The sequence below is a fragment of the Macaca mulatta genome, chromosome 14 (assembly GCF_049350105.2).
Source record: "Macaca mulatta isolate MMU2019108-1 chromosome 14, T2T-MMU8v2.0, whole genome shotgun sequence".
In the NCBI taxonomy this organism is placed as follows: domain Eukaryota; kingdom Metazoa; phylum Chordata; class Mammalia; order Primates; family Cercopithecidae; genus Macaca; species Macaca mulatta.
In genome coordinates, this window is record NC_133419.1 from 15,467,746 (window position 1) to 15,482,952 (window position 15,207).

The following is a 15,207-nucleotide window of genomic DNA, read 5'->3' on the forward strand; positions in this document are numbered from 1 at the left end:
GAGAGCTGTTGGCCCAGAGGAGTAAACTGGTTGGATAAATTGTTCAGATAAAAGCAAACAGTGAAGTTATTTATTGGTTTACAGCCATATCTTCCTAGGCCTTAATTTCCTGTAAAATTAGTTAAGTCATATTGCCACAGTCTCAGTTCTCAGTCCCAATAGTTAAGGTCTGTGAATATAGATGACCTCAATTCTCAAGTTCATCTTATTTCTAAAACCCACTATACTGTTCCTATGGAAATAAACTTCTCTTCCTCTCACCAGTGACACTCTGCCTGGTTATAATCCTGAATATTTCTACCACTCTGTCCCACAGAGTGAGCAACAGGGAAATCATTTCAGCTGGAGAAGAGTTCACTGTCACAGATAGAGAACCCATCCATGCCCCGAATGGTTCAGGAATAATCAGGGCTATGGTCTGAATATGTCCCCAAAAAAGCATGTGTTGGAAATTGAATCCACAATGCAACAATGTTGGGAGGAGGGGACTAATGGAAGGTGTTTATGTTCCACCCTCATGAATGAATTAATGCCAATTATAAAAGGGTTAGAGGCCATGAGTTTGATCTCTCGCTCTCCCTCCCGCTCTTTCTCACCACATGACATGACTCAGGAAGAAGGTCCTCACTTGATGTGGTCGTCTGGACCTTGGACTTCCCAACCTCCAGAAACGTGAAAAGTAAATTTCTTTCCTTTATAAATGTCCCAAGGTTGATATTCTGTTATAGCAATGCAAAAATGGACTAAGACGGTCAGTATCCCCCAAAAAGGATCCAAAACATCCGTAGAACTGAGAACAGTAATAAAGTACTATGGTAATATCAAGAAATTTTAGGATTTTTTTTTAATTGAGTCAAGACCAGGTCTCCAGCCCCAGATTTCACTGGCTGCATATAACGTTTAGCAAGCACCTTCCCCTCTCTGGGCCTCTTTTCCCACTCCCAGACATTTTGAGCTCGATGTTCCTCAAGAGTTACTCTGAGTCCAGCTCACTGGATTATTTGACTTCGTCCCACCAATACAAATATATCCCTTATCAAAAAGGATGCAAAGAGGCCATGCGCAGAGGCTCATATCTGTAATCCCAGCACTTTGGGAGACCGAGGCAGGTGGATCACCTGAGGTCAGGAGTTCGAGACCAGCCTAACCAATATGGTGAAACTCCGTCTCTACTAAAAATCCAAAAATTAGCCAGGTGTGGTGGCGTGCACCTGTAGTCCCAGCTACTCAGGAGGCTGAGACAGGAAAATCACTTGAACCCAGGAGGTGGATCACGTGAGGAGATCACGCCACTGCACTTCAGCCTGGGTGACAGAGAGAGACTCTGTCTCAAAAAAAAATGCAAAGACAATAAAGGACATCCATTTGGCTGCTGATAAAGCCTTTACATGGGTTTTCCTTTTTCCTTCAAGAGCCTGTCCTCTAAGGTCATGGACCCACACTACTCAGAATAGAATGATCACAATGCCATACACAGGCAAGCTCTCAAAGCTCATAGCAGACTATTGTCCTTCTTATCTACCACAAAGTAATAAGAATGCACTGCCCTTTGGTTCTGCATCTTCCTATTTCCTAGAGGATCCTGCCAGTAAAATGTTGATGGTAAAACATCAACATTTCACTTCCAAGTGAGCTTTTCATGAAAGATTTTCTGGCCAGCATACCCAAGGGCAAAGAAAATAACTACCCCCCAATTACAGACAGGTGTGTTGACTGCATATGCTTGCTTACTAACAATTAAGTTTGTTTGGAAGAACTTGTAAGCTGGGAAGATTGTGATCCAAGACTTTCATGGCAACCTAACAACTATCAGTCGGATTTGCAGGAATGGATTCGTATAGGACCTGCCACTAACAACTAGAACCTTTTCATATTTAAAAACAAAATGACTGCCTTAGGTCAATTAGCTAGATGCAGGCTCAGTAAGTGCAAGGAAGCTGCTCCACAGGGGAGACAGGAAGGACTCTATCTGAGAGGCATAGACAATCTGATAATCAAGATAGAGGTGGGGTCATAACTAAAAAAAGAAGTTTGTCCTTGAAGAATACTTCAGGCAACGGAGGCTGCTGTATTAACAAACACCACCCACATCTCATTGCCTTGCAGTAGCAAAAAAGTTTCTTTCTTTCTCATGTTCATGTCCATCCATAAGTCAGTGATGAACCTTCTGCTTTTCACTCCAAGACTCAAAAGTATGCAAGGGAAGCCCCTATGCCTTGGACTTCGCTGGTGTCAACGCAGATGGGAAAGAAGAGAAGTAGTGAACAAGAGGTTGGTTCCTAAGGCTTCAATACTCAGAAGTGGCACAAATTACTTCCGTTTCTATTTCCTGAGCCAAACCCAATCATGTGGTCAAGCTTAATTTAAATGAAGAAAGACAATGTATAACCCTTCTTATCCAAGAGCTGCAGGCGGGAACACTGACTCTTAGGCATCATCATAAACTCTACCACAAAAAGGCTGAAAGGTTGTTGCATGTTCAAGATAAGAAAATTGACACAATGAAGGGGGCCATTTTTTTAGGAACCAGACAACTTGTACAGGTTGGAATGCAGTGGAGAAGGTCACAGGACACAGCACTGCTTTACCTCTCCAGGTGAGATTCTGCGGGACTTTTCCAGGTGAATACCTCTTACCCGCAGGAAACATGGGCGATCCAGTCCCTCTTCTGTTGAGACTTCCTCCCACATCAGTAGGGTAGGGACTGAATTTCTTTTAGACAAACAAGTTATTTGCCTAACAAAGCCCTTTGCTTTGCCTGGTGATTTTCCCTACGGTTGTGAAAACCCAAAGTGACAGGCTTCCAAGGAGAGAACAGTCTCTCCCTACCTACCTAGGAAAAGCAGTCTGTCCACATCATGTTCTCACTGGACTTTGCACTCCAGGCCCCACACCTCATCTCAGGAGGTGTCTATCAGAGAGTTATCCATAACAGTGAAAAGTTGGAAACATCTTATTGTCAACCAACGTTGACCAGTTGAGTAAATAATGCTACACATATAACAACAAAATAGTATGCATCCGTTAAACATGATGATGTCGGCTACTATTTATTGATATGGGAAAATATCCATGACATCTTGCTGAGTGAGAAGGTAAAGGGCAGAATAGCTTGCATAGTATGAATCTGTATATGGAAAATTACAGTCATGAACATACTGAGAGATTTATATCTAAAGTAAAAATAATCAACTCCCATTATCTGTGGTGGTGGGATTTCAGGTGACATTTTACTTCCTTTTTGGTTCTCTTCCGTCTTCTTTAAATTTTTTTTTACAACTAGCATGTGTTACTTTTACAAAGAAAATAGAGCTATTTGGAGAGGATGGGAAATAATATTTTTTGAGATCGAGAGATGCATTTTCAATATTGTTAAGTGAATGAAGCAATTATGGTATAATCATATGTGTGTGTGTGTGTATGTATGTGTGTGTGTGTATACACACAGATATCTCCAAAAAAATACTACCAAGCACATTTCCCAGGGACATTCAGATGATCAAAGGAAGTAACATTTGAGAGCTCCACACCTATGTGTTCAAATACACACAAGTATTGATGATTGACATCACCAGCATTTTCAATCACTTTCTGTGAGACCTAGAGATTATATTGACATGTGTCCCTGTGTGCCACTTGGTCTACAGAGCCTTTTGAGGTTCATTAAACTGAAAATAGAAGCCCACAAGGGATGGACACTATAAGTGAAGAAGATCTAGCCTTGTATCTGGTGGAGAATCCCTGCTCCTCCGGGGTTCCCAGACACCCTCACCTAGCAAGATCTTTCTGCCATTCCTTGGAAAAGAGAAAACTTGCAGCTCTGGGTCTGCCTCTGAGAGACTGCATCAAAAATTCCCACTGGCACTTTCCCATGTGCGCATTCCTCAACTCTGAGAGTCAGGATTAAAGCCAGTTGAATCTTAACACAGGAATCTTCCCAGCAAAAAGTACTCTCAAAGCTTTGTTACTTACAGCTGGCTGAGAAGTGCTCCTGAGAAAGCTGGCCAGAAGCAACAGATGAAAAAAGGAGGGAAACATCCCACAGCCACCATTCCCGCCAAGAGGTCTCCAATACCAAGTCTCTGTTCAACCACAGGTAAGTGGGCTGGGGGTGGGATCCTATCACCAATAAGGGCTCAGACTCCTTTATCCTCCTTCTTCACCAGTCAGGCCCAAACTTCCTCAAAATTCCCAGGCAAATAGGAAAAAAAAAAAAAATCAGAGCTTAGAACCTAGAGGCAGCATGAAGTAAATATGAAATTAATTTCCTTGGGATTATGTTCTGGGGCCTCTTGTATTTCACAGCTCACATTCTCCCTGGCACAGCCTAATTGCTCTTAGCTTCAACTGCCAGTTCTATTGTATATATCAGAGACCTCAGACTTTCCAACCTGATTCTGCTGTCCTCCTCACACTGACATCTTCAGTCCATCACCAAATCCAAACATCTCTCAGATTCATTTATCCCTAGCTATGTCACCACCCACACTCCAGTTTAAGCTGTAACTCCTACCTGGATGACTTCAATATCCTCTCAACAATCTTGCCCATCCATTGACCCTCCTCCAATCATTTATTTACATCTGCATTCAGAGTGATCTTGTCAAAAAGTAAATATGACCATGTCATCTTCCTGGTGAAAATTATGTAATGGTAGCCCATTAAAAAAAAAAAAAAAAACTTTTTTGAGACGGAGTTCCACTCTGTTGCCCAGGCTGGAGTGCAATGACGCAATCTCAGCTCACTGCAACCTCTACCTCCCAGGTTCAAGCAATTATCCTGCCTCAGCCTCCAGAGTAGCTAGGATTACAAGCGCCCTCCATCACGCCCGGCTAATTTTTTATTTTTAGTAGAGATGGGGTTTCGCCATGTTGCCCAGGCTGGTCTCGAACTCCTGACCTCAGGTGATCCGCCCGCCTCGGCCTCCCAAAATGCTGGGATTACAGGCATGAGCCACTGTGCAGGCCCAAAAAAAAAAAAATTCTTTAACATGGTCTAGGGTACTGGATAACAGTTTAGGCTCTAGAACCTGACCACCTTAATTCAATCCCCAGCTCTGCCTCTTATTAGCTGTGTCTGTGGGCAAGTTACTTGGCTTCCTTGTGCCTTGATTTCCTCTATGCAACATGGAGATATTGATAGTACCTCCCATAAGGTGATTGAGAGGATTAAATGGGCTGGGCACTGTGGCTCAGGCTCACTATGTGCCATGCTGTGTTCCAGGCACTGGGGATATAGTGACAAATAAAATTGAGAAGATTCTTGGCTAAGTGTGATGGCTCATGCCTGTAATCCCAGCACTTTGGGAGTCCAAGGCGGGCCGATCACTGGAGGCCAGGAGTTCAAGACCAGCCTGGCCAACATGGCAAAACCCCATCTCTACCAAAAATACAAAAACTAGCCAGGTGTGGTGGCATGTGCCAGTAGTCTCAGCTACTCAGGAGGGTGAGGCAGGAGAATTGCTTGAACCGGGGAGGCAGAGGCTACAGTGAGCCGAGATCGCACCACTGCAGTCCAGCCTGGGCAACAGAGCAAGACTCTGTCTCAAAAAAAAAAGAATTAAATGAAGTTAAAGGTATTTGGAAACAATGCCTGACACACAGTAAGCCCTCAATAAATGTTACAAAATACTGCCTCCTGCTTGCGAGGCTCAGCCACACCACACCGCCTCACTCTTTGCCCTGTACCTACGCTGGTCTTTATTCAGCTCCTCTTCCTCACCAGCAACCCTGAGACCTCAGGGTCTTTGTGTACGCTGTTCCCACTCTTCCTTCCTCTGGAAATATCTTCTTAGGGAAACCCTTCTTGACCTCCCGGAACCAAATCCCCCCATTTTAGGCTCATAACATTGGGCACCTCTACTTCAGAGGTACTGTCTCGGTTGCAGTTTTTCAATAACGTATGTGATTGTTTCACTCACGTTTGTCTCCCCACCTAAAGTCTAAACTCCGCAAAAGTGGGCACCATGTTTTTTTCTTGTGATTGTATCCTCACCTCCTACACAGTGCCCAGCACCCAGTAGATGCAAAATAAACATATTTTGAGTGACGGAATACATGCCCTCACATCTCCATCTCCTGTAGGAAACTCCCTCCTAAGCTTCAGAACACTGCACCCACCAGTCTCCTGAACTTGTTATACTCTCCCAGACTCAACGCATCCTTCCCCAAACCTGTTACCTGTTAGAGGAAATGACGCCACTATTCACCCATCTACCTAAATTAGGAATCAGGAAATCAGCTCTGATCCTCTTTGGGGCCACACATCCAACCAACGAGCAAGTACTAATAAACCCATCTTCTAAAGACTTCCTTAATCTTGCTATTCTTAATCTCTCCGAGGGCAAAGATCTTGTCTACCTTAATGACCATTGTGTCTCCAGTACTAGTAATAGGACTTAACTGTTCGTGAATAAATAAAATAACACTACCCTAGCTAAGGCCAGTATGATCGTCGCCTAATGTATCTCCCTGGCCTCTCTCTAATTCATTTTTACATCTGAGTCTGACCACGTCACCATCCTGCTTAAAACCTTTCAACTGCTCCCCACTTACGGGACTCTGCCTTCAAAGCCAGTCCTCCAGAGGCAAGACAGTATTTTCTCATGGTGAATAGTGACCAGGACTGGTTAACTATTTTTAAATAGTTATTTTAAAAAAGGAAGGAATAAATAGTGCCCAGAATACTCGGGTGGTCCAAAAACATCAGTTTCTTCTCCCATTCCCTAAAGCTCTTCTTATCAAAAGGAAAATGATTTATGAAAACAGCTGAGACTACAAACTACTAAGCACTGTGTTTTACAGACAAATATCAAGGAATACAAGTTATAAACCAAACCAGTGAGTTCCCTAGTGTCCTCAAGAAAAGAGCTATCAGAGAGAGAACTGGAACCCATCCATGGTTCTGTAATAGATCCATGGGGACAGGAGATCTTCAGAAATTCTCAGAGATTCTCTCATCTTCAGATGGGCTCCACTTTCACAAACCTCCCCTCTTCTGACCTTGATGAGCCTCCTGTCACGTCAGAACACTTCAACATTCAGCCCAATTGCATCCTCATTGTCATGGCAGCCCCTCCTCAGAGTCTCAGCAGGAGAACTGAAGGAAGCTATTCTCCTGCTCTTTCAATCAGGAATTATTCCTGTGAATCCAGAGTTCTCCAGGGCTTTATCACACATCACACCCCAGTGTTACAGCCAACTCATTCCTTAACGACATCAGCTTGCTAGAGATGTGTGAGCCCAGCTCATGGGCCCACTGAAGAGACAAGCTAGGCAAATTGTCCCTGCCAGCTTCCTTCTTGTTTTCTCTCTGCTGAGGTCTTTAAGGACCACAATAAACAGCATGTCTCTTTCCTATGCAAATTCTGAACGAATTAAGAGATAAGATGTAGAAGCAAGGCAGATAGGGGGCAAAATATTACCTGCATCACTGATGAAACTTTTTAATGCAAAACATGATTCATACCTGTAGGGTGAGCTGTCTTAAAACTGAACCCCAGAATTACACACACTGAATGACCAGTTTTAAGATCTACATTACAGAGAAGCAGAACACAGCAGAGCCTATGCTTCCGAGGAGCAAAGAAGAAGGCAGAGCAGAACTATACAAACCCGATCTCTTCTATGAAACTCACTGATCACAAGATGCACTCACCCTCCAAGAGAAGCGGGTAAGAATATTATACAACCGATATCCTTCCATACGGAGGGAAACATCATGAATAAAGAAGCATCCCCTCTGGTGCTCTCTGCAGCTAAAATCTGCTCAAATTGTTTACATTTCAAAAGGCCCGAAGTTGTCAATAAGATGCTGATAGTACGAAACCACGTTACGGGCTTTGATTAGAGGCCACCTGTTTCTAGCTACCCCAGAATGCTGTAAAAGAGGCTCTGCCTCATTCCTTCTTTACTTCCAGCCATTTGACAACCAGTATACCATGGGCACCAAATAATCAGAACAGACACCCAAGCAATCAGAGCAGATGCTTACCATTACGCTCTACAGGACCTTACCCTTGGTTATTTGAAAACCTAGATGATGAGGATCCCAACAGGCAAATTTGTGGGAGCATGAGAACACTGGAGAGAAGTTTCACTGGCATGGAGTTTACGAGGGTATGCCCTTTGACCTTTGCTCCCTGCCTAGAGATCTCCACCACCTATTCTGCCATAAGAACTGTGTCCTTCATACACTCGTAGGTTCTCTGTACCAATATTCACTGTAGCAAAGATAGAGAACCAGCCTATGCCCATCAGTGGTGGACTGAATAAACAAAACGCAGTTATATATACACCAAGGAATACTACACAGCCATAAAAAGGAACAAAATCATGTCCTTTGCAGCAACATGGTTACAGCTGGAGGCCATAATCCTAAGCAAATAAACACAGGAACAGAAAACTTAATACTGCGTGTTCTCACTTACAAGGGGGAGCTGCACTCCAGCCTGGGCAACAGAGTAAGACTCTGTCTCAAAAACAATAATAATAATCATAGCCATTCTAAATGGGGTAAAATGATATCTCATGGTGGTTTTGATTTGCATTTCCCTGATGATTAGTGATCAACATCACTATTCATCATGGAAATGCAAATCAAAACCACAATGTGATACCACCTTACTCCTGCAAGAATGACCATAACCAAAAAATGTAAAAAATAGATGTTGGCGTGGATGTGGTGAAAAGGGAGCACTTTTACACTGTTAGTGGGAAACTAGTACAACCACTATGGAAAACAGTGTGGGGATTACTTAAAGAACTAAAAGTAGATCTACCATTTGATCCAGCAATCTCACTCCTGGGTATTTACCCAGAGAAAAAGAAGTCATTACATGAAAAAGATACTTGCACACTCATGTTTATAGTAGCACAGTTCGCAGTTGCAAAAATATGGAACCAGCCCAAATGCCCATCAATCAATGAGTGGATAAGAAAATGTAGTACATACACACACACACACACACACACACACACACCATGGAATACTACATAGCCATAAAAAGGAATGAAACAGTAGCATTTGCAGCAACCTGGATGAAATTATAGACCATTATTCTAAGTGAAGTAACTTAGGAGTGAAAAACCAAACATCACATGATCAAACTCCTGGGTTCTCACTCGTAAGTGGGAGCTATGAGGACTCAAAGGCATAAGAATGATACAATGGGCTTTGGGGATTCAGGGCAATGGGTGGGAGGGGGTGAAGGATAAAAAGTCTGTTACATATAATTTGAAGTCAAGTAGTGTGATGCCTCTAACTTTGTACTTTGTGCTAAGAATTGCTTTGGCTATTTTGGTTCCCTTTTTGTTCTGTATCAATTTTAGGATTGTATTTTCTATTTCTGTGAAAAATGACATTGGTATTTCTACAGAGATTGCATTAAATGTGTGTATTGCTTTGGTTAATATATTCATTTTAAGTACATTAATTCTTCCAGTCCATGAGCATGGATGACTTTCCATTTGTTTGCGTCCTCTTCAATTTCTTTCCTCAGTGTTTTGTAGTTTTTCTTGTAGGGATCCTTTACCTCCTTGATTAAACTGATTCCTAGGTATTTTGGCTGCAGTGCAGTGGCACAATCATAGTTCACTGCAATCTCAAACTGCTGGGCTCAAGCAATCCTCCCACCTCAGCCTCCCAAGTAGCTGAGACTATGGGTGCACACCACCACACCCGGCTAATTTTTTTATTTTTTGTAAAGATGGGCTCTTGCTATTGCCAAGGCCGGTCTTGAACTCCCAACTTCAAGCAATCCTCCTGCCTCAACCTCCCAAAGTACTGGGATTACAGTCATGAGCCACCACATCTGGCTTATTTCATCTTTTGTACTATTATAAGTGGGATTGCCTTCTTGATTTCCTTTTCAGCTATTTCATTGTTGGAGTATAGAAACACTACTGATTTTTATATGTTGACTTTGTATCCTGCAATTTTACTAAATGTGCTTATCACTTCTAGGAGTTTTGTGGTGGAGTCTTTTGCTTTTTCTAAATATAAGAAATGTAATCTGCAAAGAGGGACACTTTGACTTCCTCCTTTCCAATTTGGATTTGTTTGTTTGTTTGTATTTACCTGATTGCTCTGAATAGGACTTCTAGTACTATGTTCAATAGAGTGGTGAATGTGAGCATCCTTTCTTATTCCAGTTCTTAGAGGAATGGCCTTCAACTTTTCCCCACTCTGTATGATGTTAGCTGAGGGTTTGTCATATATAGCCTTTACTGTTTTCCCCTATGCCTAGTTTGTTGAAAGTTTTTGTCTGGAAAGTACATTGAATTTTATCAAATATTTGTTCTGGCCAGGCACGGTGGCTCATGCCTCTAATCCCAGGCTTTTGAGAGGCTGAGGCAGGAGGATTGCTTGAGGCCAGGAGTTCAAGCCCAGCAACATAGAAAGACCTCCATCTCTATTTTTAAAAATATTTTTATAATAAAAAATTTTTAAATGTTATGCTTTTTCTATGTCTATTTAGATGATCATATGGTTTTTGTCCTTCATTCTGTTCATGTGATATATCACATTTATTGATTTGCATAGGTTAAACCGCATCATTGCTTCCCTGGTATAAATCCTACTTGTAAATGGCATATTATCTTTCATTCAGCCTCAGCTTTTCTTTGTTGAGAAACTTCTGTGTGTCTGTTTGTTTGTTTTTTGAGACAGGGTCTCCCTCTGTCACCCAGGCTGGAGTGCAGTGGTACCATCATGGCTAACTGTAACCTCAAGCTCCTGAGCTCAAGCAATCTTCCCACTTCAGCCTCCCAAGTAGCAGGGACTACAGGTGCACATCACCATGCTTGGCTAATTTTTTTTTTTTTTTTTTTTTTTTTTTTTTTTTTTTTTTTTTTTTGTGGGGACAAAGTTTCACTATGTTTCCTAGGTTGGTCTCAAACTCCAGTCTCAAGTGATCCTCCTGTCTCAGCCTTCCAAAATGCTGGGAGTACAGGTGTGAACCATCACACCTGGCCAGGAAATTTCTTCATTATTGTTTCAATATAGTTACTTGTTATTAGGGTTCAGGTTTTATATTTCTTCCTGATTCAATATTGATAGATTGAATGTTGCCAGGGATTTATCCAGTTTCTCCAGGCTTTCCCATTTGGTTAGAGTATAGTTACTCATAATAGTCTCTGGTGAGGTTTTGTATTTCTGTGGTATCAGCTGTAAAGTTTCCTTTTTCACTTCTGATTTTGTTTATGTAGGTCCTCCCTCTTCTTTTATTGGCTAATCTAGCTAGCAGTTTATCAATTTTGTCTTCTCCAAGTACCAACTTTTTGTTTCATGGATCATTTGTTTTAGTTTTTGTTGGTGATGTTTTTTGTTTGTCTTTTGTTTTTTTCAGTCTCTATTTTGTTTAGTTCTGCTCTAATCTTTATTATTTATTTCCTTCTGCTAATTTTAGGCTTGAATTTTTTTTCTTGCTTTTCTAGTTCCTTAAGATGTATCATTAGATTGTTTATTTGAATTTTTTTTACTTTTTTGATGCAAGTATTTTTTACTATAAACTTCTCCCTTAGTTTCATTCTTCTGCATGTGAGTATTCAGTTTTCCCAGCAGCATTTATTGAAGAGACTATTCTTTCCCCCAATTTATATTCTTGGCACTTTTGTTATAAACGAGTTCACTCTAGATGTATGGATTTATTTCTGGGTTCTGTATTCTGTTCCTTTGGTCTATGTGTCAGTTTTTATGCCGGTACTATGCTGTTTTGACTACTATAACTCTATAGTATAATTTGAAGTTGAGTAACATGATTCCTCCAGTTTTGTTCTTTTTGCTGAGGTTAGCTTTGGCTATTCTGGGTCTTCTGTGGTTCCACAAAAATTTTAGAATTGTTTTTTCTATTTCTGTGAAAAATGTCATTGGTATTTTGATAGGGATTGCATTGAATCTTTAGATTGCTTTGGGTAATATGGACACTTTAACAATATTGGTTATTCCAATGCATGAACATGAAATCTCTATGTTTTTATGTCCTCTTCAGTTTCTTTCTCCAATGTTTTACAGTTTTCATTGTAGAGATATTTCACTTCTTTAAGTTAATTCCTAGATATTTAATTTTATTTGTAGCTACTATAAATGGGATTACTTTCTTGATTTATCAGATTGTTTGCTGTTGGAATATGGAAATGCTACTGATTTTTACATGTTGATTTGTATTCTGCAACTCTACTGAATTTGATTATCCATCATAATAGGTTTTTGGTAGAGTCTTTAGGTTTTTCCAAATATAAGATCATATCATCCGCATACAGGGATAATTTGACTTCTTCCTTTCCAATTTGGATGCCCTTTATTTATTTCTCTTCTCTGATTGCTCTAGCTAAGACTTCCAGTACTATGTTGAATAACAGTGGTGACAGTGGACATCCTTGTGGTGTCCCCCGATCTTAGGGGAAAGGCTTTTGGTTTTTCCATATTCAATGTGATGCTAGCTATGTGTCTGTCTTGTGTGCTTTTATTATGTTGAGGTATGTTTCTTCTAGATCCAGTTTCTTTAGTTTTTATTATGAAAGGACGTTGAATTGTATCAAATGCTTTTTCAGCATCAATTGAAATGATCCTATGATTTTTGTCCTTCATTCTGTTGATATGATGTATCACATTGATTGATTTGCATATGGTGAAGCATCCTTGTATAGTCTCTATATTATTTATTTGGCTATAAACAGTGCCAGTAGTATCTGTGATTTCCTTGGTGGCACAGGGTAGAGTTATTAGTGGAAGTTCAAGCAATTCTCCTGCCTCAGCCTCCCGAGGAGCTGGGATTATAGGTGCCCACCACCATGCCAGATTAATTTTTGTATTTTTTGTAGAGACAGGGTTTCACCACGTTGGCCAGACTGGTCTCAAACTCCTGAAAAGTGATCAGCCTGCCTCGGCCCTCCAAAGTGCTGGGATTACAAGCATGAGTCACCGCACCCAGCCAGTTTTCTTTTCTTATAATAACATCAATCATGTTAGAGTAGGGTTCACCCTAATCAAGTGTGACCTTACATTAACTTGATTAAATCTGCAAAGATCCTACTTCCAAATAAGGTCACAGTCACAGGTACCAGGAGTTATGATTTCAACACTTCTTTTTGGAAGATACAATTCAACACACAACACTGGGAGAAATCACTGCACTGCACATTCTAATGACTGAAGGCATCTGATTTCCTGTGTCCCAGGCCTAGGGGACTAGCACTATTGGAGTCTCTGCTTCCAAACATGACCCACACTGATCCTTTCAATTATTCCCTCTCTGGGGCAACAGACCAGGCCTCCAACACCCACTGCAGATGCTGGTTCCCTGTAGAACAGGAAATTGGGGAACAGAAAATGATTCTAACTACATAATAAGGATACAATTACTAGAACAGGCTGAGGTTTTTTGTTTTGTTGTTTTTTGTTTTTGTTTTTGTTTTTGATGGAGTCTTGCTGTGTCACCCAGGCTGGAATGCAGTGGCACAATCTGGGCTCACTGCAACCCCCGTGTCTCTTGGGTTCAAGTGATTCTCCTGCCTCAGCCTCCTGAGTAGCTAGGACTACAGGTGTGCACTACCATGCCTGGCTAATTTTTTGTATTTTTACTAGAGACGAGGTTTCACCATGTTGGCCAGGCTGGTCTTGAACTCCTGATCTCAGATGATCCACCCACCTTGGCCTCCCAAAATGCTGGGATTATAGGTGTGAGCCACCACACCTGGCCAGACTGAGGTCTAATTCCACTTTCCTTATGTACTAGCTTTGTGACCTCACATAAGTTGATCATCTCATTAAATATAAATGGGTATAATATTTAAACAGAAGGTATGTATGAAGTTTCAACAGCTGCTTTAAAAATGAATTAATACATGGCTCATAGCAGGTGTTCAAGTCTTACTAGTTCCTCTCCCTCTTTCCCTAACACTGCTTATCCTGGGGATATTTAAAAAGCTTTGGGCACTGACCCGAACTCTAGGGTACACACGTGTCTTATTTGGTCTCTCTGCAGTGACATGCACACCATGGTGGAGAACCACACCCAAGTCACCTGGTTCTGCCTGCTGGGACTTACAGAGCAGGAGGAGCTCAAAGGCATCTTCTTTGTGCTCTTCCTGCTCATATATTCTGTCATGGGCAACCTGGGAATGATCACTCTGATCCATGCAGAACCACAGCTCCACACCCCCATGTACTTCTTCCTGGGTGTCCTGTCCTTCATAGACTCCTCGTTTTCCATGGTGGACACCCCCAGGCTGCTGGAGAGCTTCCTCATCTCAAGCCAATCCATCTTCTTTGCAAGCTGTGTGGTCCAGATGGCCCTCATGACCCTCCATGGTACTGCTGAGTGTCTGCTCCTGGCCATCATGGCCTATGACCAATTCACCGCTATCTGCCACCCTCTCCTCTATCACACTATTATGTCCCAACATCTGTGTGTCCTGCTAGTGGTGACCTCCTATACTGTTTCTGTTGCCAATTCAGCTTTGCTGACTGGGTGCCTCTTTAAGCTGCCCTACTGTGGCCCCAATGTCATTAACCACTATTTCTGTGGCATCCCTCCTGTGCTTCATCTTGCCTGCGTAGATACTACTGAGGGTGAGACCATTATCTTCTCATCGTGTGTCTCGCTCATCCTCTTTACCATCACCATTATCCTAGTCTCCTATGCCTACATCCTGGTGCCCATTTGCAGAATGCGCTCCCTGCAGGCCCAGAGCAAAGCTCTCTCCACCTGTGCCTCCCACCTCACCATCATCTGCTTCTTCTATAGCACCATCACCTTCATGTAGCCAAGCTCTCACAATTCCATGGAACACAACAAGGTCATGTCTGTCTTCTATACTGTAATCATCCCCATGCTGAACCCTCTGATCTACAGCCTGAGGAATAAAGATATAAAATATGCTTTGAAGAGGAGATGCCTGTGAAAGTTGTGTTCATAACCAAGTGTGGAGCATTGAGCATCCTATCCCAAGCCGTAACATGGTAGCCACAATATAAAGTATGGATAATATTAACCCTTAGATAGAGCAAAGTATATGCCAGCACTAGTTTAAACACTTGACACATTATCAACCCTTTTAATCTTCACAACAAGTGTATGAAATGGGCACTATTATTATCCCTTAGGAATCTGGAGCACAGAGAAGCTGAGTAACTTGCCCAAAATCACACAGCTGATAAGAGGCAGTCTGGTTCCAGAGACTATATTCTCAACCAATGCATGGTACT

General features: G+C 41.8%; 1 pseudogene; it reads left to right on the top strand.

Moving 5' to 3' along the window:
* Window positions 1–13,997: 13,997 nt before the first annotated feature.
* On the top strand, window positions 13,998–14,903 carry LOC100430151 (olfactory receptor 5AR1-like; annotated as a pseudogene).
* Window positions 14,904–15,207: the final 304 nt, after the last annotated feature.